The sequence below is a fragment of the Coturnix japonica genome, chromosome 2 (genome assembly GCF_054131305.1).
Source record: "Coturnix japonica strain WE chromosome 2, WE-NBRP24, whole genome shotgun sequence".
Taxonomy (NCBI): Eukaryota; Metazoa; Chordata; class Aves; order Galliformes; family Phasianidae; genus Coturnix; species Coturnix japonica.
Window position 1 is genome coordinate 38625318 of NC_140664.1, and position 23151 is coordinate 38648468.

At 36.4% G+C, this 23151-nt stretch overlaps 1 protein-coding gene across 5 annotated transcripts in view; it reads left to right on the forward strand.

The window, feature by feature from the left end:
- Positions 1–23151, forward strand: part of CCDC178 (coiled-coil domain containing 178) — a 173117-nt gene that overhangs the window by 2393 nt on the left and 147573 nt on the right. Inside the window, exon 1 of one of the 5 annotated variants that reach the window (XM_015855502.3) lies at positions 18627–18715. The exons of the other annotated variants lie outside the window; for them this stretch is intronic. The gene's annotated coding sequence lies outside the window, so the exon portion shown is untranslated. Of the gene's footprint in view, positions 1–18626; positions 18716–23151 lie in introns of those variants that run through there. 5 annotated transcript variants of the gene reach the window in all.

Consider the following 23151-nt stretch of genomic DNA (forward strand, 5'->3'; position numbering starts at 1 on the left):
TTTGTTTTCTGCCTTTTATGTCTCTGCCCTACTTTTTTTTCCCCCTTCCTTTTGCATTTCCTTGCCTTTAGTAATTTCCTATTCCTTTATAACATAGGCTTCATTCACATTCCCTCCCCCCCTCCCCCCCTTCCAACTCTAGCATCTAATTTTTTAGTTATTAACTACTTCAGTAAAGCAGCCTTTGAAATACTGTCATTGTTCTCAGTGTTGAAACTAGAACAAAACTAAAACAGCATTGGGAGGTTGATCCGTCACTCTCATCATACGTGGTTAAAATAAACATCTCTGTTAGTTTCCTGCCTGTTTGCTGTTAGGTGATGATCTGGTTGTTGGTCCAGTTGCTTCATATACATAACGTGAACTAAATGTCTCATTTCTCAAGAGAGCTTTGGGCTTGCAAGACTGGTATCGGACAGAGGATGATATTTCTTGAGTAAAGAGAAATTTAGGGACCCTCTAAATCTTAGGGTTTTTTTGGTGGTTTGATTGCTTGGTGCTTTTGCCTGTTGTAACCAGGACCACACTTTCATCTGGCATTTCTATGGATTCATGGAATAGTTGTTACAGTATTGCCATCCTTTCTATTCAGCTACTGCAGAAATGGGACCAGCTTCTGTGCTGCCGTTGAATTCATCTGCATCATTCCTACAAAGTCCAGGTGCTCCTCAGTTCCTTTGGTTGTTCAAATGCAAATTGTTGGAAGTCATATACGTAGTGTGCCTGACCTTGCTGGAGAAAGAAAATCCCTTACGCTGTAGAATGTATCTGAGCAGAGCTTACATTCTGCATGCTTTCCCTCATGATATAAAAGAAAATGAATCCATGGCACTGTGATGAAAGAATTCAGTCTGCAATAGACACTGTAGCTGAATTTTATAAACACTGCTAGTATACTAGAAACCAAAGAAATCAAGAGAGCAGTGCACTGCTGCTTTGAGGGAGTCAAAAGTCATGTTCAACTAAGACTTGAAGCACAGCAGAAAAAGGTCAAATTGAGCTTACAGGGAAAAAAAAAAAAAAAAAGAAAGAAAAAAAAAACAACCATTTCCTACTGATTATAAATAGTATTTATTGCTTGAATTAGACCTGACACTACAAGAGATTGTAACCGTTGCTCTAACTGAACTGACAATCACAAAATCAAGAGTGAGAAGCAGTCAACAGCATCCAAGCTGCAGCCACTGGACCTATGGCTAAAAGCTCAGCGTATGTAGGGCATATCTCAGAGCCATGACCTCAGGGAATTGCATGTGTGCTTGTATGTATGACAAAAGTAACATAAATACTGAAGAAAGATGTTAGATTGAAATTTACTGTTAAATTCTACGTAAGCAGCGTTTATGTGAAATTATAGTGCCAGATGTTACTGTACTGACTGTGGATCAAAGCGGTTATTTATTATGAATGCATTTGTGTCCAGTTACCTTTTCTTCTCTCAGGATAATGTAGACAGGCTACCAAAATAATACTGGACACTGGCTTCTGCATTTCATTACTCAGTGAATGCATTTCCCTGTAATGTTATAGAAGTTTGACATTTGACATATCTAGTGAAGGTACCCGGAGAACAACACTGTTGTTTCCTGCATGTGAAAATGACTTTTGATACGTATTGCTGAATTCTTTATTGTGTACGATAATGCTCCTTCCAAGTAGAGATCTGTAAACTGCCATAAATATGCACATTCATATTGGCTGCAGTGCTTCAGTACAACCAAACATTTCTGCCACGCAAATTCCAGTTTCAGCTGTTACAAAAGAAATAGTATCAACTATTACATGGAAATACCAGATGTGCAGAAGGGTTTATTCACAGCATGAAAATTCAATCAAATGTGCCGCTATTACAATGGAAATTATATTTTCTACAATTGAATGAGAGATGCTGAGTCACAAGATAATTAAAAAAATAGCCCGGAATGATACTAATGAAGACACTGCATTTTCTGTATTAATTTCAGAGCCGTGGTGACAAAAATCAAACTGAAGTACTTATTTTTCTATGGACCTAAGGAAGCCAAAAAAAGCCATCGTGATGGACAGTTGGCCATTTACAGATACTGCAGTGTTTTCTGCAGACTATGTTTTCTACTCCAGATTTAAAGGACACGTATTACCAAGCATTCAGAACGCATGAGGTTCACAGCATTTCTTACACGTAATGGACTTTTCTTTTTTGTTCATATGCCATATGGCCCAGAATCAACATTCAGAGCTTTTCAAATATGCTAATAATTCTTAATAACAAGCTTGGAATCTAGCATTATCTGGATAATATTACTGTATTTGGACAGACTCCTGAAGCTCATGAAAAAATCCACCCTACAGGCTGTACTTCAACATGTCAATACAGGAGGGCTGAAGCTGAATTGTGCTGAATGGCAAATCAAGTACACCAAGTAGTATTTTCTCAGGCACAGCATTTTTTCCAGAGAGCCTGAAGGAAGTTGTAGAACATGTGGAAAATCTCATCTTTCTTTGGAAAGAGTAAAAAAATAATTTTAAAAGAGACAAGCACATTTTTCAGGTTTAAAATCAAGATATCCCTTGTCTATTCCTGATCATTGAATGCTTGTAGAATTGCTAAGAATACTATAAACCCTCAGCTTTACCTTATATTTCATTGTAGCTGATCGTCCACCAGTCAAAGCTTTGGCTGTAAGCAGCCAGCAATTCCGCTGCTCACGTCAGTGTTCTTATTTTAACTGTGTACGATTGCCATTTCTTTTGTCTTAGACCAGGACTGGCCAGCTAATGTGAAGTTTCTTTTGCACCCTCCTAGCTCTCCAGAGGCCAGATTAGGTTTGTTTCTGTGGCACTGCAGATGATCCAACAAACCCAGTCCTAGCTAACCAGGGATTTGCTATGCCATCCCACCAAATGCAAGGTGGTACAGCATGGACAACCCACCAAGCAGTCTGGAATTAGACTTGGATTAATCTTCCAGACAGCACATCCCTGGGCTACGTTGCCACCACTTTTTCATACTATGAGTATGGGATCACTTTTAGTCAAATCCATGGGGACAATTTCTATGAGAAGTCTATTGTATGTGAGTCAAGAGCATTTACACTGTATCGCAGAAGTGTGAGAAAATAAACATTTTTTAGTGCATGAAAAGAGCTACTACAGAAAAGAACTCACCTTTGAGACATCACACACAGGCTGCACCTCCCTAGAAGTTCTGTTAACAGCAGAAAGACTCAGAGGAGCAGGAACTGTCTGCAGTGGCTAGCAAGATTACTTTCATTTCTGTGTAGTCAAATCAAAAACACAGCAGCTGATAGTTTATCTCATCTGCTCTTTTTCAGATGCTTATCTAGTTGATTGTATGGAAGTTGTTGCATGGATTATAAATATGCTTGCTGCAATTACAGGAGAATTTAAAGCTCTTTGCTTATAGTATCTGGTTCAGCAGAAATTACATATCTTCCTGTCTAGGAGGTGATCCAGGAATTCCAAATGCATGGATGCTATTCGAGTATCACATTTTAGCCTACAGAATGAATTTCATCCACAGGATAGATAGGTAGCAAAATGTTGCATCAAGTTATGTGGAATTTTAAGGAATGGAAGGTGTACAGAGGAATTAGGAGCAAAATTTATACATTGTTCTCATGATGAGTCTCAGAGGATTGTCAGAACAAGCAAAAAAGGATAGGACTAATGTTCATGGCCAGAGCAAAATTAGTGCAGTGTCCCTAGAACCACTCAGCAGAATGAAGTGAAGTGACTTATGCACTACTAGGACAACTTACCCATTCCTTTTATTTCTCCTTGAATGACTGACTTCAGAGCCCATTTGTGCTCTAGCTATCTAGCTATCTGTCTGTGATAGGTAATATCATAAAGTGACCAAACACAGCATTATATTGTATGACATCTGCCACCATAATCACTTTCTGGTCTGGTTTTAGCCAAGGGTGAAAGCTGTAAGAACTAGTACCAGTTACCTTTCAGTGTGCAGTTTTTTCCAATAAAGAAGAGTATGTGTATATGTACATATACATATATATGAGATCAGCGTTGCATTACCTATAAGCCAACAAAAACCAGAATGTTCAGTAGAATTTTGGAAGAGGCTTTGAAACTTCAGAGTTAACTTGGAAGGAAGAGCTTGGAAAATCTTCCCAGTGGACTAACTATAAATTTGAGAAGTAACATACTGTGTAATCACAGAAACTAATGCCAGGAGAGCTACACATACAGAGTTAAACATTGCTAGGTTGAGGATCTCCAAACCTGACATAATAGCACGATAACATAGAAACCAGCAGTCTAACAGAAAGAGAAGTAATAACACCCATCGTTGTCCTGCAGATCTGCAATTCAGATTTGGCTTTGTAAGTGCAAAACCTCAGAATCCTATGGAAGAGGGAGTCCGTGTTTATGTCATCTCACATGGGAGAGAAGGACTACACCTCTGAGCTGTCTTCTGAACCGACACACACCTGCTTGCACCTGCTTGCCAAGGGCAACAAAGAAATATTTGAATTGTTTCCTGGTAATAGGTTACTTTCCTGACACCAAATAGTTTGGGCAGCTTTCTGCTAGCTGCCATTGACTATCTGCATGCATCTGAAACTTTTAGATAATAGCAGACAATAGCACAAATATGAAGAGAAGTAGTTTATTAACAAGCACGAATTTCTGAAAATGAAGGAAAATATGATGATGCAGTATTGGTGATAAGCAGCAGAGGGCATTTCTCAAATGCACTGATGCAAAAGAATAAAAAAATAAATAAATCAGTCTGGAGGCATCTCATTGTGTGTTTTGTACAGATTCTTGCTGTAGATGTGAGGGATTTGCTGCTCCTTTATGGCTATGGGAACACCCTTCGGTTCTAGCACAACATATGCGATAGCCTGGTCAATAAACAATTCCAGTGTAGGTGTTTTGTATTAGATACTGCCATTTATCTCCTTTTCTCCTCAGTTTAACAGATGAATCTGTGAATGCTTGGAACAGCCCTGCTGATTTCAGAGGTTCCTGCTTGGGCACAAGGCCTGCACAATCAGTGACAGTTTATGTAATCACTTCTACTGGCTATCTAAACCTAAAAATTGTAAAAGACAAATGAAAGTTGAACAAAGTACTTCTTAAAATGACAGTACTTTGTTACTATCAGTGAAAATTGATGTGCTGTAGTCTGGGGCAGAGACCAATTTCTGGCAGCGCGTTTGCAATGTAGCTTCTACATCAGTCAGTGGTCCATAAGCATCATAATGCTGATGATATAAATATCTAAGATAAAATTTTGGACATTTGACTTAAATGTCCTTGAAAAATACCTAAACAATATGTTACAAAGTTATACAAATATCACACAAGAAACCAAGAGCTTTAATTAGAAACAGACTAGTCAGAACAATGAGGTTAAAAATCAGAACATTTGGTATTTGATTTCTTCAGTCTTCCTCTAGTTGCTTCTTTTTGTTGTTTTTTTTTAGTGGGATTTTTCAGATAAACTTATGCCCACACAAGGGCATCCTAAATTGTGTTCCTGTGAGTCATCCATTTCTTACAGCCCAGCTATTTAGGTACAGGTCATTGTATAATCAAACCTTTAAGAAATAAAGAAAAATAAACTTTACATCACCTTTTTGTCTTTTGTATGAAAGAATTTCTCACTACAGCTAAGAATTAAAACTTCCATTTGTATTCTGTACAGTTAACCATGCTCATTACAGGCTATAAAATGAAACATCAGTACTCAACACATGACACGTCACGGTTCACTAGGCATGTCCAATGATATTTCCAATGATACTAAGTTTAAAAGTAAGCTTAAGTCTGAAGTCCTTACTATTCCTAGATCTAAACATTCTACAGTTTAAAATATGTGAGTAGCCTACTGAAATTCATGAGGCTAGCTGTGCTGAGGAAATGCTTGCTAGAAGCAGGCTTCCAGCAGGGCAGCAGGTAATACAGCCACTGTAAAAATATTTGGCTGGATTGCCAAGGGCACATGGAGGGGATGCATGCACGTGATGTTTGGATTTGATCTTTCTTTTTAAGTCATTAAAAAATGGAAAGTGAGTGTAGAGTGCTTCTAGTTTGCCTAGCAGATATAGGGATAATTAATTGGGATTTATTTTTGAATTTTCTAAACTCCAGATATTTTTCAATCATCCTTTTAAAAATGTGAGTTTGTAGTTAATGCTGGCTTAAAAAAGTTAATTTTAAATAAGCATTTAAAAATAAATTTGACACACATTCAGATGATCTTGCATACTCTTCCAGAAGAGTACACTATATGTGGCTACTCACTGTCAGAACTGCAAGTTACCTACATAACAACATTGGGTTTTGTATGGGCATTGTGAAATTTATGGGTCAAAAATGCCTTGACTAAATTATAGTAACTTATGGAAGGCTAACTTGGAAATTTTAAGGATTTGCATGGCAGATGACTCCTCTTTTTGGAGGAGGGTTTTTAGGTTGGGGCTGGAACAGGAAGTAAAGGTTACAAGGCAGATTATAAGTGTGCAGTTAGTAATAAAGATTTGTGGACTGTGAGCTTTTTAGATCAGTCACTTCAAATAGCTGGCTTTTAGGTTATATTCAAAAATTATGATGGGAAATGTCTGTAAGGAAGTTATTTTGGGAAATGAAAGAATCTAAAACATGTTACTAAAAGGAGAATATCACTTCTGATCAACTGCTTTTATAGCTGACTAGGTTGGTTCGCTCAATTTGCATTTAAGAGACAAGGGAAATAATCTCATGATTTTCCTCATTCATTCTTCCAGAATTTAGAAAAGATATAGAAAACATTATGCATAAATACTGAAAACGGATGCAAAAGAATAAAATGCTGCATGGACAACATCTACCTTGACTTTATCATCTATGTACACATGGGAGAAGTAAATGAAAATAAGATTTTTTTACATGAAAAGGAGCAAATGCATTTCTTGATTTGATTTAAAGTGTCCAAATTGGTTACTTATCAGAAAGAAAACATTCTAAGCAGGGATTTTTTTCTGAGTATAAATTGTGTTCCATGTTAGTAAGCACTATGGGAAGGAAAACTGCCCTTTACCAATCCCCATATAAAGATATTTCAGATGGGTAAATTTGTTACTGCTCAGCAGCAAAAGGCACACTGTAAAACTTTCTCAAGCAAACCACTGCATATTCTGCCTGATTTCTTAAGACACAAGTTTGCCATTGAGCAAGGGAGCAGCTCATAAGCTATACATCATTTACATGGCATGCGGCCTAGCAGTATACGTTAGCTATTTTGCAACAAAATCCTATAGCAAAAATACAAAGACATGTTTTTAATCTACCACCTGATAGAGATTACTGCTTTCGTTCAGATGATCCCTGAGTAGTCCAAGCATATATACTACAGCTGCATTCAGTCCCAGGCGCATGCAGCCTGTGCTTCAACGTATCCTGGCAAATTCAAATAAAATAATATTCATTTTGTTTTCCAAACCAGGAGTAGTCTACAGTTACTAACAAGTATGTAAAGCTGTCCCTTTAATTAAATAACTTTGTTTAAGACATATAAATATTTGCATGGGGAATTCATTTTATGTATTCGTGAGATGATCATGAGGAAAAATTCTCATGCTTGCAGGCCAAAAAAGGCTAAGATGCTTGAATTAGACACAAGCAGAAATATATTAATCCAGAGTCACAAACTTCAGTGCTGTTCAAGAGTTTTTTTGTCTGGAAATGCATGGAGTGCCTGGGAGCCTGCCTGCTCTACTGCCACTTCCATGTGTGCTTGCTACCATATGGCTTCTGTGCATGCCTCCCATGAGAGGCTAGGCGGGGTGCCTAGAACTACCTTAAAGATAGCAAGCAGACTGCAGTGGGATTCCTGGCTACATTTACTATATGTACACCTAAAGTAAATGGTCTACTTGTAATCAAATCATTTAACAAAGTCCCTTGTACTCCTGTTTGTGGAAAACAGGAAGATGTCATTTTATGTCATTGTAATGTTGTAGTTTTATTTTGAAAAGAGTGAATAAACTAGTTGGAATATGCAGCTTTTCTTTGATTAGATCAAGTTTCATTTAAAATTGCTCTAGCTTTAGTCTTGCGGTTACCCATATGTTATTAAAGCTTTTTTTTTTTTTTTTTTTTTTTTTTTTCCTTTTGGCATTTCCTTTGCGGGGAAGAGACTTGAACAAGAGTTTCAAGTTCCAAAATAAATGAAGGATAGTTATTCTGGTCTAAACAAGAAAAACTGTGGTTGCCGTAGTCAGGATTGCAAACCAGATTTGGTTTAAGAAAATATCCCATCAAACCTCAGGAGGCATGGAAGAAGGCGAGTGCTCACATGCCAGTGCTGCACAATCACAGATCCTACACTCAGATCTCCTCCTTCTTGGAGCCCCTGGCAGCCCAATACTTTTTCTCTAGCACAGTTCTCCATCTCTGACTGCAGATATTAATATTTCATTTTTTCCTCCATTTGTCTTCCTTGCTTATTCAAATTGAAAGCTTGTCAGAACAGGGACTGAAAATCTCTTGGTATGTATACATCATGAAATAAAGTGGAAACCTGAGCTTGGTTTGGTCTCTCAGGAGATTGTATGAAATAATTTGTATATAGATTTGTATATATATTAAAATAAATGGCAGTTACATGATATTTGAAAAATACAATTTTCCCAGCGTAAAATTATTACCTCACTTTTTTATTTTTTCCCCCATATAGACATCTAGAGAAAGCTGAATGTTAAAATGTGGCATGTGAATGGTCCACTGTCCCACTGACTGAGGGGGATAAAATGTCCACTGGCCAACAACAACAGTTTTCTGCATATTTTCAATAACTAGAACATCACAAAGACATAAACCAGCAATGTTATCACACTGCAAAACTTACTTAAGTTAGCACTTCTGTACGAAAAAATTTTTAGCACAGATGGAAACGTTGGAATAGATTACTGCACTATTGGCAATGTATACTTCCTAATGAGAATTGTTTTTGTTTTTAAACAAGAAATACAAATTGTATAGCTGGATTTTTTCTTTTGAATAATTCAATTTTCTGAAGGGTTCAAGAGTCTGAAAACATCATCATCACCCTGTTTAGTTTCACAGCTTCATTCAGACCTCCGGACTGTTACGATTTTGGGACTGAAAGCCACAAAATGCTGTTAAATATAACCGAGATGCTTACATTCAGATGATCACTTTTAACCTGAAGACAATTACTCTTCAAAAATGTATTTCTGCCTAAAATAGGAACTATTGAAATTCAGCCACAGATTAAGTCTTACTTGCCCTACTAGAAATTCTGCAGCCAACATGTGTTGCCCCCTTTATATACTATTATACTTCAGCTTGCTAATACCAGACAAGCTGATTTCATAGTCCAGAAGTAGTGAATAGGCCTACATGATTTTCCTCTGATTCCAGTGAGAGGTACCCGACACTGTTCATGTTGTTCACTTTGTCTCCAAATAAACAGATAAGATTTTTAAATAAAAATACTAGTAATTTTTTCATCACCAGTAAGAGAGAAAAGATAAGATACTCATCAGATTAAGTATTTGTTTGCAATCCATAAGATGGCATGAAATATACATCTAATATGTAATATGGTGACTCTTTAAACTATCATTGTTCCTTTTTTTTTGCTACGTTATTCTTCTAAAATCCGCATTCTTGGTATTCTTTGAACACTAGCACTAGTGTTCTATCTTCTACACCTGGGGATTTCAGCTTTCAGAGTATTATTCCATCTGGAACTTATAAATTTTGACCTTTTATCCTAAAGGCCAGATTTCAATAGCTTTCCAGAGTTCTACAGTCCACATGGTACATTTCTTCCGTACTTCAGCATCCACAATGTGTTCCATAATTGGTTGATTAAAAATGTAAAAAGTTTGAGATTCAGAACAGTTTGTATTTCATGCACCTAAGATATTTATACTTCAAACAGTTCCCTGACATTTTATTTGCTGCTTCTTTCAAATAAATAATTCAGATAACGTATAACATTTTTGTAACTCAGGAATGAAAGTCAATACTATTCATAGTGCTGTTGACATGTCGTATAGTAATTTATGGAATAATTATGACCATATTTGGAGATGCCTATTCCTTACATTTCTGATCTGTCCTCCTCCCATACATCTTGACAATGTTGTTGTAATTCATGTATATTGTACAGACTGAATGTATTTGAAGACAGACAATTCAATCCAGACAAATACATTAAAAATATAACACAGCTGTTTGGAGCTCTAGCTTTCCATGGGAATTTAACAGTAGACATTTTGTTAGCAGTGAAGGAATTCTGCAATTCTACCCTTTATTCCTAATCCAGAGGACCATGAATGATCATTTGTACTGCATCGTTATCTAAATCTGCTTAATCCTCTAAAGAATTCAGTTGATATATATACAAAATGCTTTATTTCAAGAAGAGGGTGGTAGGTAGCATTATACATACTTGAAAATAATTCCTCAACAGCTTAACCCAATTTAATTTAAACATCTAGTCTTATGATAGTTTTCTTAGATTTTAATTTTCTCAGCTAAAAGAACTACATAAATGTAGGAATTTATTTCCTTGTTAGTTTGTAATAATTATTTTTAAGATTCTGTGTTGCAAGAGTTTAAATCTTAAAAAAAAACCAACATGAGAGAGAAAACATTTCAGAGGGCAAAAAAGAACTCTGAAGTGATGTTGGCACAAATTAAAGAATGGGGATTTAAACTCAAAGAAATAAATCAGTGGGAATTTTGCTGTTGAATTCATGAGGCGATGATTTTTCAGCCTTCTACCTCATCACGTGGCTATGTTGATTTTACACCTCTTGTTTAAATTAATGTTTCCATAGTACATGGCTATTATTCCATGAGGCTTAGTATTTCCTAGAGCTGCAATATTAACAAGTAAAGAGCACAACTAGTGGAAGTCAGAACATGTAACATATAAATCTATCTGAGTGTTGTGATTCATTATCATCTGAAAACATTTCCGTCAGAACTGACATGGCCATTCGCTTTCTGAAAGCAGCTCATTTTCAAATTTTCATTATAAATCAACAAATTTGCCATGTTCTCTGAGCTGAGTAACTGAAAATAGCATTAAAATATCACTACTGATTTTTTTGGGAGCAATAATTAACATGAGGTCTTCTGTTTAAATCGACAGTCTTCTTTAGGATACAATTCAAAATTTATTTAAACTAGTTCCTCATCAAAAGTAAGAATTAATTACTAAATTACTATTTCATAATAGCACTCTAGAAAAATGCAAATCAGATGCAGAAAAAGATTGGCATGTTTAATTGTTTTTCTGTAGTACTCATTTTCTTTCATCATAAATGAACACTAAATTACTTTCATTAACAAAAATATTTCAGAATTATGAGAGCATTTAAAATCCTTGGCTTCTGCTTAAACATATCTTTTCACAGTTACCTCATTTTTGCCAGAACTGAGAGTATAATCTGTCTCTGGGTGTCGATCAAAAATTAAGCCCAGAGAAAAGATATACAAAATAATCAGAGATAGGTTAGTGACACAATTACATACCATTTGGGAAACAGAATAGTGAGTCATGCAGTGAGTGGTACAATGGGTATTTCGGACTAATTTTATTTTAATTATTTAACTTAATTTTATGTGGTGGGAATTGTTATTTCCATTTGTTAATCTCTGGTTAGATATTTTTCTTGTGAAAGTCACAGAAGAAAATACCTGATTTGGGAGGATGATCTTTGTTTGAATGTGACAGTACATAAAGATTACAGAAAAATCTCTGTGTGTCAAATATATAAATATATAAACTTCCTATACCAATGAATGTTTTAGATTATTTCCATATATGTAACAGCTTTAAAAAATTGCCATGGACAGTGTTATTATGGGAACACTTGCTCTTTTTAGAAACAGACTGCAGAGCAAATGTTATTAATAAATTGTGAGTCCCCAAATGAAGATGAAGGTAATGTATTTCCATGGCCAACAGAATGTTATTCTCTGTAGATTTTGGTTTTGTACAGTGTGAATCCATTACAGAAGAGCTCTTCATAGAAATGAAAAGATAAATCTGAATATTTGTGTTTTCTCAAGAAACCATTTTGGAGTTGAAGCAAAAGATGTCCGTAACATCAGCAGGGAACTACTGCCTTCAGTAAGGGAAAAAAGGAAAATATTTCAGTTTGACACTTTAATACCATTTCACTATAAACACGAAATTTACATTTGGAAATTCTGATTTAGAATGAAATCCCTTCCTCCATTTGTATTTTATTAATAAAAAACCAAAACAACAACAACAAAAAAGCCAAAACCAAAAAACCCATCTGCATCTACTTTCTTGTTTTATTTCAGACAACTTCTTCATCAGGCAAGCATTGCTTTTTGAGACTCTGCCTTATTCCCTGTAGATTGAATCCCTCTGGCTTCTCGTTTATTCTCCAGCAGAGTAGGTAGAACTCTAAATGATAAAATAGTGAATCTTCATTTAATTAAAATTCTAGGTAGAGCACTATAGAGCTTCTGGGAAGATTTTTCACTTTCAAGATATAAGCAGTGTTAGCACTTTCTGAGAATTCCAAATATTGCATCAGTTAGTTCTATTTTACTCAATTTATAACAGCCTTTACTTAATCTCTTTTCTGCCATGGTATTTTTTAAATTAAAGGTCCTGGAAGGATCTTGCTATAGACCATTTTCACCCGGAAAGGTAATTTTGTTTGAAATATGGGGAGGTTAGAAATTATAACTGTGGCATGTCCAGGTGTAAGTGATAAGACTAAGTGCATATTTAATTACTGTATAGAAAGGGAATAATAATAATAATAATAATAATAATAATAATAATAATAATAATAATAATAATAATAATAATAATATATATTATTATTATTATTATTAATGCAATTATCTATTTTTGACAAGTCCACATGGCTTCTTTTTTTCCCCTTTAAAGTAGATATGTGCAGTTATTTAGTAAGCAATTAAAAGCAATGATAGTAAGGCATTCGTTTACATGCTGGCGCAGGCTGATATGGTTAAGGAATACATTCCTTTGTGTGTGTTATTTAGTGTTGTGTTCTCACTATGTACTGTACCATGAAAATATAATGCAAATAGAAAAATATTTTTGTTCAATAATATGGTGATAATGAGGTGACATAAGAATGCTACTTTCTCCAACTAAAGCAAATGTTATCAAACGATAGCCATTTCTGAATTACATGAAGTGTTAATGAGACTTAAAGTTCATTAAACTCATAACAAAAATCACTGAAATTCAGGAAAAAATATCTCCATATTAGAGTCTTTCCAAGTTTTGCTATGAGGGCTCTTTTAGTAAGATTTCAAACTCTTAGTTATAAATAAGGACATAAGAGAATTGCTTCTGCATGTACACAAGTCTCTGCAAATACTCAAGATTTAAGGCTTTGAGTTATATCAGAAACATGCTGATAGTTAGAAAACAATACACTCTAAGTTATTTAATCTGCCTCCTTTTTGAAAGCCAATCAAAACTACGCAATATTAAGACCTTAGGCCTTCTGTGACAGAAGTTTGGAATGGCAGTTCAAACAGGGGAAATGCGGCTTGGGGTATATCAATTGCAGTCTGAAAAAAACAAAGAATGTTATGAGAGCCATTATTCTTTTTATCCTTCTTCAAGCATTTTCCCAAAGTTTCATTTAAGCTATATAACAAATAGTTGAAAAAATCATTGCTTTCTGTATGTGGGATATAAGATAGAGTTATTGGCATCAGCTTCTAGGCTGCTTCCAAGTTGGTAAACATTTCTGGTTGCCAACAATGCACTTTGGGAGATATTTGCATTGGCTGTTTTTCTCATTGTTATGTTTATTGTAAATTCTACAGGAAAACTGTAAAAAAAAAGAAAAAGCATCTCATGTTTACACCACTGCTTTGTGCTGCTGTTATTATTATGTTGTGTATAAACATGCTTTCCATCTATATCTGTTAAAGCAGGCTACCACAGTATGCAGTCATGTATTGTTGCTCAGTTGTGAAATAAGTATGAAAGGATATGGATGCTTTTCTCTATTAATTTGAATAATGTTTTAAGTTCAAAAATTATTTAAAGAATATGTGTTGTTCTTTATGTGCGTGTGGTGTTTTTTTTTTTCTCTTCTGTGTGGGGCTGTTTTTGAACATGGGAGCATGTATATGTTAATTCACACGCTAGTGGCCTGTGGAAGGTTTATTTGACCTCAGTGACCATTGGATGCCATTTAGCATGAAGATTCACAATATTATGTTGCTGGAAAGTCAGAATTTTGGAAAGAGAAGTAATGACAGTGAGTCAGTAGAATAGCAACTGATATTGCTTTTGCTAATGGATAAATTTTTAGTTTGGACTTCTCACAATCATACGTCAATGTGCATATGGCTGTATTATGTAGAAATACAGATCAGTGTTTTAGTAGTTCCTATACAAAGATGTATTTAGTGCAAAAAATGCAAAAATCCTAATTCTCATCAGGCTTAAATGAATGTTTTGTTTTCACTTATTTTCCTAAAATTGACTCTTATGTTATTTGTAAGTCTAGGATTCAGGATTTTCCAATCTATAACATATTTTTAAATGAATATAAAGTCAACTAAAATTTCACAAACAGTATTATTTCCATGCCATGCAGTGATGCATTTCCATATCTATTATTAATGCCTTTGTTTCTACTGTCTCTTTTAAATTTGTATTATGCCTGTAGCATGTGTTTGTGTGCATTATCTTCACATGCCTCATCTTGTTCTCCTTCTCTGATCTGAGTAGGGAACTCTTCTATTTAAAATCAAGACAGCAGCTTCTGGGTTATTAACAACTCTGTCACAAGAATTTGCATCTGTTACTGCATTGTGGTGCTAAGACAATGTCAGTCTCACTGTATCCTGTATTTTGATACCAGATACGATCTCTATCAGTTGTTCAACAGAAACTAACTAGGCACATATGAGTAGCTCTATTCCTTTACTGACAGTCTATTTTAGGCTTACAGGACTCAACAGCACTTAGATAAAAAGAGATGCACGAGCATCACACAGAATTCCAGCCACTGTTAGATAACACAACAGAGATCACATTTATGTACATAGAGGTGCTGACCTTACAGAAGTGCTTCTGTTGGTCACAGTACTTGTGATTCAGCTTGTGGAAAGTTGTGCTTTCACAAGGGGTCGCAATAATTTTCCTGAGCAAGAGTATTGCTTTAGGCAGCCAAGACACCATTTTTAAGTACAACATTAGGCTTTTCAGCATTGTTATAACCACAGCCTGTTCTAAAGGGTTGCATGAATAATTGAGTATTTGCTTTCACAGCCAAAGTGAAAAATGTGTGTAGTGGAAATTAGTCATAAAGAACCAAATTGTGGCTTTTCACAGTAAATATAAAGGAAGTTTTATGCAAATTAAAAATTCTGTTTGCTCTGTAGTAATATTTTTATTTTCAGGCATTAGAAAGAAAAACATAGATACATACACATACATGGCCTTCAGTTACCTAAAGGTGACCTATAGAAAAGCTGAGGAGGGACTTTTTAGAAGGATGTGTAGTGACAGGACAATGAGAAATGGTTTTAAACTGGAAGAAGTTAGATTTTAAACTAGCTATCAGGAAGAAATTCTTTACTCAGAACATGGTGAGACACTGGGACAGGTTGAACAGAGAGGTTGTGTATGTTCCCTCAATTGATGCACTCAGGGCCAGGCTGGGATGGGTCTTTGAGCAACGTGGTCTACAGGGAAGTGTCCCTACCCTGCTATAGCAAGGGGGTTGCTATATGAAGCTAGATTATATTAAAAGTTTCTTCTAACCCATTCTATGATTCCATGATCCTATGATATGTACAGAGCTGCTTCTATCCAGTAAGCTGATACTTGGATCAGCCAACCCAGGGAGAAAACATCCTTCCAACATGCTAGCAGTTCCTCAAAGTTGTGCAATGGGCAGCTTACTATGTTAAATGTAATTAATTTTGCTCTGCTTGATTTGTTGAAGGCAGATGATATGAAATGAATCTGGATCCTGGATTCCATTTTCCCACATTAGACGTTACTGTATTATTAACATTCTGCATAAAGGCTGAAAATGTAAAACTACCCTAGAAGGCAACTTTAGGACCTAGTTTTGTTCTAAAAATGTATTTAATGAAACAGCTCACTGCTACAGAGTAGATTTTCTCCTTATATCTGCTAAGACATTTGTAACACATAATATCTTGGAAAGGGACTTCATCTTTATATATCCTTGCTAGCGCTACAGGGTGACTTGGACTGTCTTGTTTTGGCAATGTGCTAGAAACTTGTATTAAGTTCTAGTCAGTTATGTTTTCTATTTATGTAATTAAATACATAACTTACACAACAAATGTAATTTAATAGCAATTAAATATGAAAAAGTAGAAACGAAGAAGAGAAGGAAAGTTTTTGTGTTACCAACATCCTAATTCAAAGCAGTTTCAGCCAACTGAGACAAGGCACCTCCATGCCATTCTTTCAGATACAACACAGAATGATATCAGAGAGAGGATGTTGCTTGGTGCAAACTCAGGAGCTGAGTGTTTGAGTTTGTTGCTTGTAGGCACCCCATTCTGAAGGAAAGTGTTGGTCTAACTTCCCAGTCTCCAGTTAGGTGCAGAAATACTGTTGTGGCTGCAGATCTAGTGCCTCTTCTGAGATGGCCAAACATCTCTGTAATAATTGTTCTTTCATCTTCTCTTTTAATGGAAAAGAATACACAGTGCTGTGTTTGCTTTTTTTTAACTTAACTTTTTTAGTCATACAAGTACAGAATTCTCATTTACAATACAGAAGATAAAAGCAGTGGGCCCTGAATTTTAGTATTGCAACTCAACATTCAGTTCTGAGGTGTAAGCAGCTTATAGTTTAACTACATTCTGTTGCAGCACATGCGGGCTGAAATAAATGGCATAATGCAAACACGTTCACTGGACACACTATCACACTAATTAGTAGTTGATTATCTGCATGGCTGTTTTTATGTTCATGGTATATATGTCTATAACTTCATAATTCTAAACCCTAAAAATGTGACGTGAGTTACTTATGAGTAAAACGTCACGTCCTTACTCCTGCTTCTTTTGAACGACATTGATGCTACTTCTGAAGACATGTAGCTGCGAGAAAAATCTTTGTGCTATTCTAATATAAAAAGAAAAACCGTACCAGGAAATTCTTTCTATGTGATTAATGAATATATTAATACACTCTTGAAGCTTTATTCCCATTTATGAATAAATTATGGAGCTAACTACAAAGGCATTCAACTTTTGGGTAAATCTAGTTTTTACTAACACAATCTAAATTTTTCAAATATATTAGATAGCTGACAGCTATCTAAATGATTTTTTTCTATATTTTTTCAGGAAATTCTGCAACTAAAGATGACCACACCACTCTTATGGTAACATTCAAAAGACGTGACTTGTTCTTTGTCTCACAATAGCTACCAAAATCGATAACTGCTCCATAAGATCAAACACATTAACATTGAAACTTGCCATAAACCTGTGATTCAAAAGAGCTCTCTTTACCACTTCAAAAGTGGTTTTCTTTCTCCTTGGAAAAGCCTAGAAGATGGCAGATACTGTGTACTGTCAAATAAGTAGTGATAAATCTCAATATGAGAAATGTGTGCAATAATCACGGTGGTCAGAGGCCTTGGAGTTAGCCTGAAAAACAAAAAGTGTACACAATCTCTCTTCAGACTTAGTACACAGTTATCACAAGGTTAAAATTGTGTTTTCAAAGCCTGTAAATATCTAGGAACGTAATATTTCTTCTTCTGCCTCATAGCTTTCTAGAGTATTGAAGAGTTTTACTTTGCTGCTGCTCTCTATCAAAGGGTATCTATTTTGAGATATCTATTTAAATGCAATATCATCAGAGAGTTAAGGATAGTTATGAAGTCCCGTATGTGACAATGTTCTTAATTCCTCTCACTGGATGAATCACAGCACCCCAGAATGGCTGAGGCTGGCAGTGCCCTCTGGGTCCATCAGGCTCATCCCCTTCTCCATCAGGGACACCAGAGCATGGACCCTGGCCCATGTCCCTGCTGCTGAAGGTGTCTGAGGAGCAGAGCAGAGCTCAGGCCTCCTTGCACCCTCCCTTTGGATATTGATCCATATTGCTGACATCTTCCCTAAGCCTTTTCTTCCATTGGCTGGACAGCCCCTGCTCTCAGACTCTTCTAACAGGAGACGAGCTCCAAGCCCTTAGTCATATTCATTGCCCTGTGTTGGACTCTCCCCACTACATCCTGGTCTCCCTTGTGCTGGACAAGAGGTTCAACTGGACAAAGTGTTCACCAGTGCTGAGTAGATGGGAAGCATTGCTGCTCTCAACTTGCTGACAGCAGTCATTTCCCCAGCTTAATTTTATGTTCCAACTGTAAAATAAGGGAGAAGTGCAGAAAGCTGATCATATACCTATTACAATTACACAAGCAATGTTAATGATCAGGATTGTTGAGGGGTCTGGAGCACAAGCACTATAAGGAAAGGCTGAAGGAACTGGGATTGTTGTAGGTCTCCAGGGAGACCTAACGGACTCAGAACGGAGTCCCAGCCGGCTTCCCCCGCCCCCTGCCAGGGGAACGGCCAAACGGCCGCCGGCCGGTCCCTCACCACCCACCGCCCGGCGGAGCCGTGAGTAGCTGGAGGCGGCGCTGCCACCGCCGGCGGTGGGCAGGGCTGCGCAGCCCCGGCGGTAGGTAGTTTTTTCCTCTCTTTAACAATATGTATAAGGGTAGAAAACGTAGAGAGAGTTGGTGTGAAAGTTGTACCAGAGTTTGGTTAACTTCTGAAAGCTCGGGTTATTATTTGAAGAATGGAGTTTCACTCCACAGCAGCACTGTGTAGGAGCAGACTTTGAATATAGTTTGGAAACAGTATGGAAAGTAGGGGCAGCTGTTATTGCAGCGATGCTAACTGGTGTCTGGTTCCCATCTGTCTTGTTATTTCTTTGGGAAAGTAGTTAACGAGGAATAGGGGAATTTGTGGCAGGTTTAGTGAACGTGACCTAGCTCACAATGTTGTGAAGTTCTGGTCACATTCCATTTGTGGGAACCTGAGTGAAGATTGAGGAAACATGTATCAAACATCTTAAAGCATCAGCTATCATGTTTCACCAGGATATATTCCCGTCAATGGTCCTTTTTGCAAGTTCTTCCTTATTGGTCATACTGAGATGTGGTTTGGAAGTTGAGAGGTTGGTCATGATCCCAAGTGAGAATCCAATATGTGATCATGTTTGTTAGGGAACTAAGCTATTCTTTCAAATTGCCTTGCTTGTGAAATGTACTATGAATCATAGAATCATAGAATCACCAAGGTTGGAAAAGACCTAAAAGATCATCCAGTCCAACGGTTCACCTATTACCAATAGCTCCCACTAAACCATGTCCCTCAACACAACATACAGTCTTTCCTTGAACACCCCCAGTGTTGGTGACTCCACCACCTCAGTGCTTGCTAACAGAATGAAATACTTTTTGACTATGCTTTCAGGAATTTAGGGATCTGCTGAAGTTGTGGAGGTGTTTGGTCTGCAGCCTTTTAAGGTTGCTCCTCATGGGGCTTCAGCCTCTTTCTTTAGTGAGATAGTGCCAGTGTTAAATACAGAAATCAATTTCAGTTTGGACATAAAATAAAGAAATTTCTTATTCCTCTTTCAGTACTTGCTGCAGTTTTGGATGAAAGCATCATTTGGAAGATTATGATCCACGCAAAAGTTAATACTGCAGTATTTGCCCCTAAATATTTTGTATCATCTGTTAAAATCCCCTGGAAGTTTTGGTGAAATTGATTCAAATGACAGTGAAATTATTTTTCTTGATTATGCTTGATGTTAAAAGAGAGTTTGGAGTAGGAATAGATATTAAGTGGGTAAGAATGAGCATTATTTGTAAAGTGATAAAAATCTCATAAGGCAAAGGCTTATCTGTGGGTTTCCTGATTAGGCATCACTATAGTAGTTGCAGCAGAAAACCACTGAGATTAGGGAGTGTGCCTGCAAAGTGATTTACAACTGCTTTAGAATTCCACATCTCAAAGTTGGACATTAGACACTTTGCAGAATAAAGTCTGGTTTGCTGTATCTTTGCCTTCATAGCATAAGCAAGAAGCAATGAGAAACTATGAAAATTTGAATTGCAGAGACCTTTCGGTTTGAGCTCAAGGGACTTGATACACAACACTTGTGCCACTAACTGTGGTAAGGTAGATACAGCATTGCCGTCCTAGTCCTAGGCTGGCTTTACCCATGTATATGGAAGGACTTTGTACTGGCGTAATTCATCACTCAAAATGAGGAAAGGCATCAAGCATTATGCTAGCCTGTGCATGTGGGTAGGAAATTAAACTCTCTGCCTAGCAAAAAAAAAGAAAAAAGAAAAACAAAGAAAAATATATTTACATGAATTTTGATCTGTGTACACTCTGTTATGCATTTGAGAAAATAGATGTGGTGAAGGAATTTAGAGACAGAATGAGTAACTTTAGGGGGGGGGGAGGGGGAAGCCACTTCCACATTCTTTTTGCTCAAATATGTAATAAAATCTCATGAAGTTGTTTTTTTTTTTTTTTAAGTATTCATTTTATTCTGTATTTTTAGCTTTGTCTGAAAATTTAATTACTGAATCATAGAGCACAAGCAGTGAGTAAAGTTAACAGTCACATTTCATGGATAAAAAGATTTGTGATTCAGGATGTGTCACTCTGGAAGGGAATAAGGATAATAAGGAAGCATGAGCTTGAGAAAACAGCAGTTGCACTCATCTTGAGGGTATGGATGATTCCTAAGTTATCAGTCTTCTCTCTTTTTTTTTTTTTTTTTTTTTTTTTTGTCATGTACAACTTTGACTTGGAGCTTTTGTCTTCTAAAGGTGTCATAGCACACAGGAGCAGAAATGTGCTCTTAATGTAGCTATATTGAAATGTACATGTTAGCCTTTCCTTTTGAATGTTTATAAACAGGCTGCCTGAAAATGTATACTTAAAAATAATGTTCTACTTTATTTTTAACAAGATTTTCTATTAATCTTATTTTTAAAACGAGGCAGCATCAAGAATTAATTAGCTGCTCAGATCTGAGCGGTGCCACGAAACACATCTTGCTCCAGCTGAACAAAGGAATGATTTTATGGTTACTCAGCACTTGGTTTGGAGTTTGGCAAGATCTCTTTAAGCTAGAAAATGCACAGATGCAATTTCATGTTATTTAGCAGCATGTTGTGTTCGTTTTTCTCAAATTTTAAATAGACTGCGTGAGCCTGCCAAATTTTCAACTCATTTTTTTCCTAATCTTTCCAACTAAACTACTTATATAATATACATAGTAGCTAAAATTACCGCTTAACTGCAAGTTCCTCCTAAACATAAAAGAATAAAGTACATACAACTTGATGGGAAATCAAATCAAGATGGGTGCAGCATTTTAAATGCTTATTTCTTCTTCTTCTTCTTCTTTTTTTTTTTTTTTTTTTTTTTTATTATAAAAATTAATTTTTTAAACAGCATGGCATTGTCCTGCTAGGAACACACCATATCTTACGGGTGGCACTGAGGAACAATGGAGGTGCTCTGAGCAGCCACACCACAGGAGCTTTCCAAATGCCTCCATAGGGACAAAGTGCCTTGCTGGGAAGAGCTGCAAGCATTGTACAGGACGGGATCACCTGCGATTTGAAATGGTCTGGAGAAGTCAGGGAATAAGGTGTAAATAAGTAAAAACAAGTATAAAGTACGATGTTCTATGCATGTTATTTATATTTAGGAGAAGAAAGTGCTAGGTAAGGTAGTAGAACATCCATAGTTTATAGTGCTAAAAACAAAAACAAGTATCCTGCTGTTGTGACAGCACCAAGTGTTACACCAGGATATGAAACCAAAAGCGTTGTGTAATACTTCCATTCTTCTTAGCACTGAGGCATCAGCTGGAAAGCCATATCCTCTTCAGGGAATGTCTGGAAGGACCAGAACTAGCTGAAAAGAAAGTGGAGGAAAGCAGCGGAAAAACAATAAAGATATAAAAGTAGAGGGGTTAGAAGCATTTTATCAGTTTAGTGTATAACAAGGAAGAGAAAGCAGTTCTAAGATGTTAAGTAAATTGTTTACAATATGAAAGTAATCCATTATTTTCTGTGTCCATAGAGGTATGGCAAGATTACATTATACTTTAGGGAAGCTGACTAATGGTGAAGATGGTTGAGTTTGGTTTAACTTTGCAGATTCCTTTTAAAAGCTGTCACTAAAAGACTTTAAAGCAGGTTCAACAACATTTGTTAGAAATGGTTTGGATTTAGTTGAAACTGCCTTGGATCTTTTAGTTAACTGAGGCATTATTTTGCAAATGAAGTCTGTCTTCACATTCTACTATGCCTAAAAAAAGAATTAAATTCCCACTTAGTTTTCCCCCCTTCTGTTCTGTTCTGGAATTCTGAAATTGCTTAATTAAATACACCATTTCTTTTTTTTTTAATTTATTTGCTTTTTAGATTCTCTGTCATTTTGTCCTTATGTTGTCCCATTCCAGTTTTAGTTCTGTCTCATCTACGGAGGGACGTGGTCAGTGGGCATGGTGGGGATGGGCTGATGGTTGGACTGGGGCATCTTAGAGGTCTTTCTCAATTTTAATGATTTTGTGATTCTATGAAATTTCAACCAGATTTGATGGGTTAGAGTCTCAAAGACATTCGTTCCTACAAGTTCCATGAAAACTGGCAGCTAAGTAGAGGGAGGAAAGACTCAAATTATTTACTCCCATGTAAGAAATATAAGTTATAAGCAATGATATATTGCTATAAGTTAACTTTTTACATATTCTGCAGGATAGTGGTCAGCTAGCTTAATCCACTGTTTTTCTGGTTAGCCAGTGAACATCTATCAAGTTCCAAACCAGTCATACCACATGCACGTGACTGGAGGGAATAGCTAAGGAAGCTGTGTAAGGAATCCTCCTCTTTGGAGGATCCAGGAAGATTTTGGTTTCTCTGGGGAATCTGTGTAAAATCAGACTTCGTTGATTCTAATGGTTATGGGAACTGCTGCCTTTTTGGGGCTGTAAAATGTTTTTAGCATCTTTTCTCTGCTCTTTATGGTAACAGAGAGCTCATCAGGTGTGAAAAAATAACCATTTCTAAATGC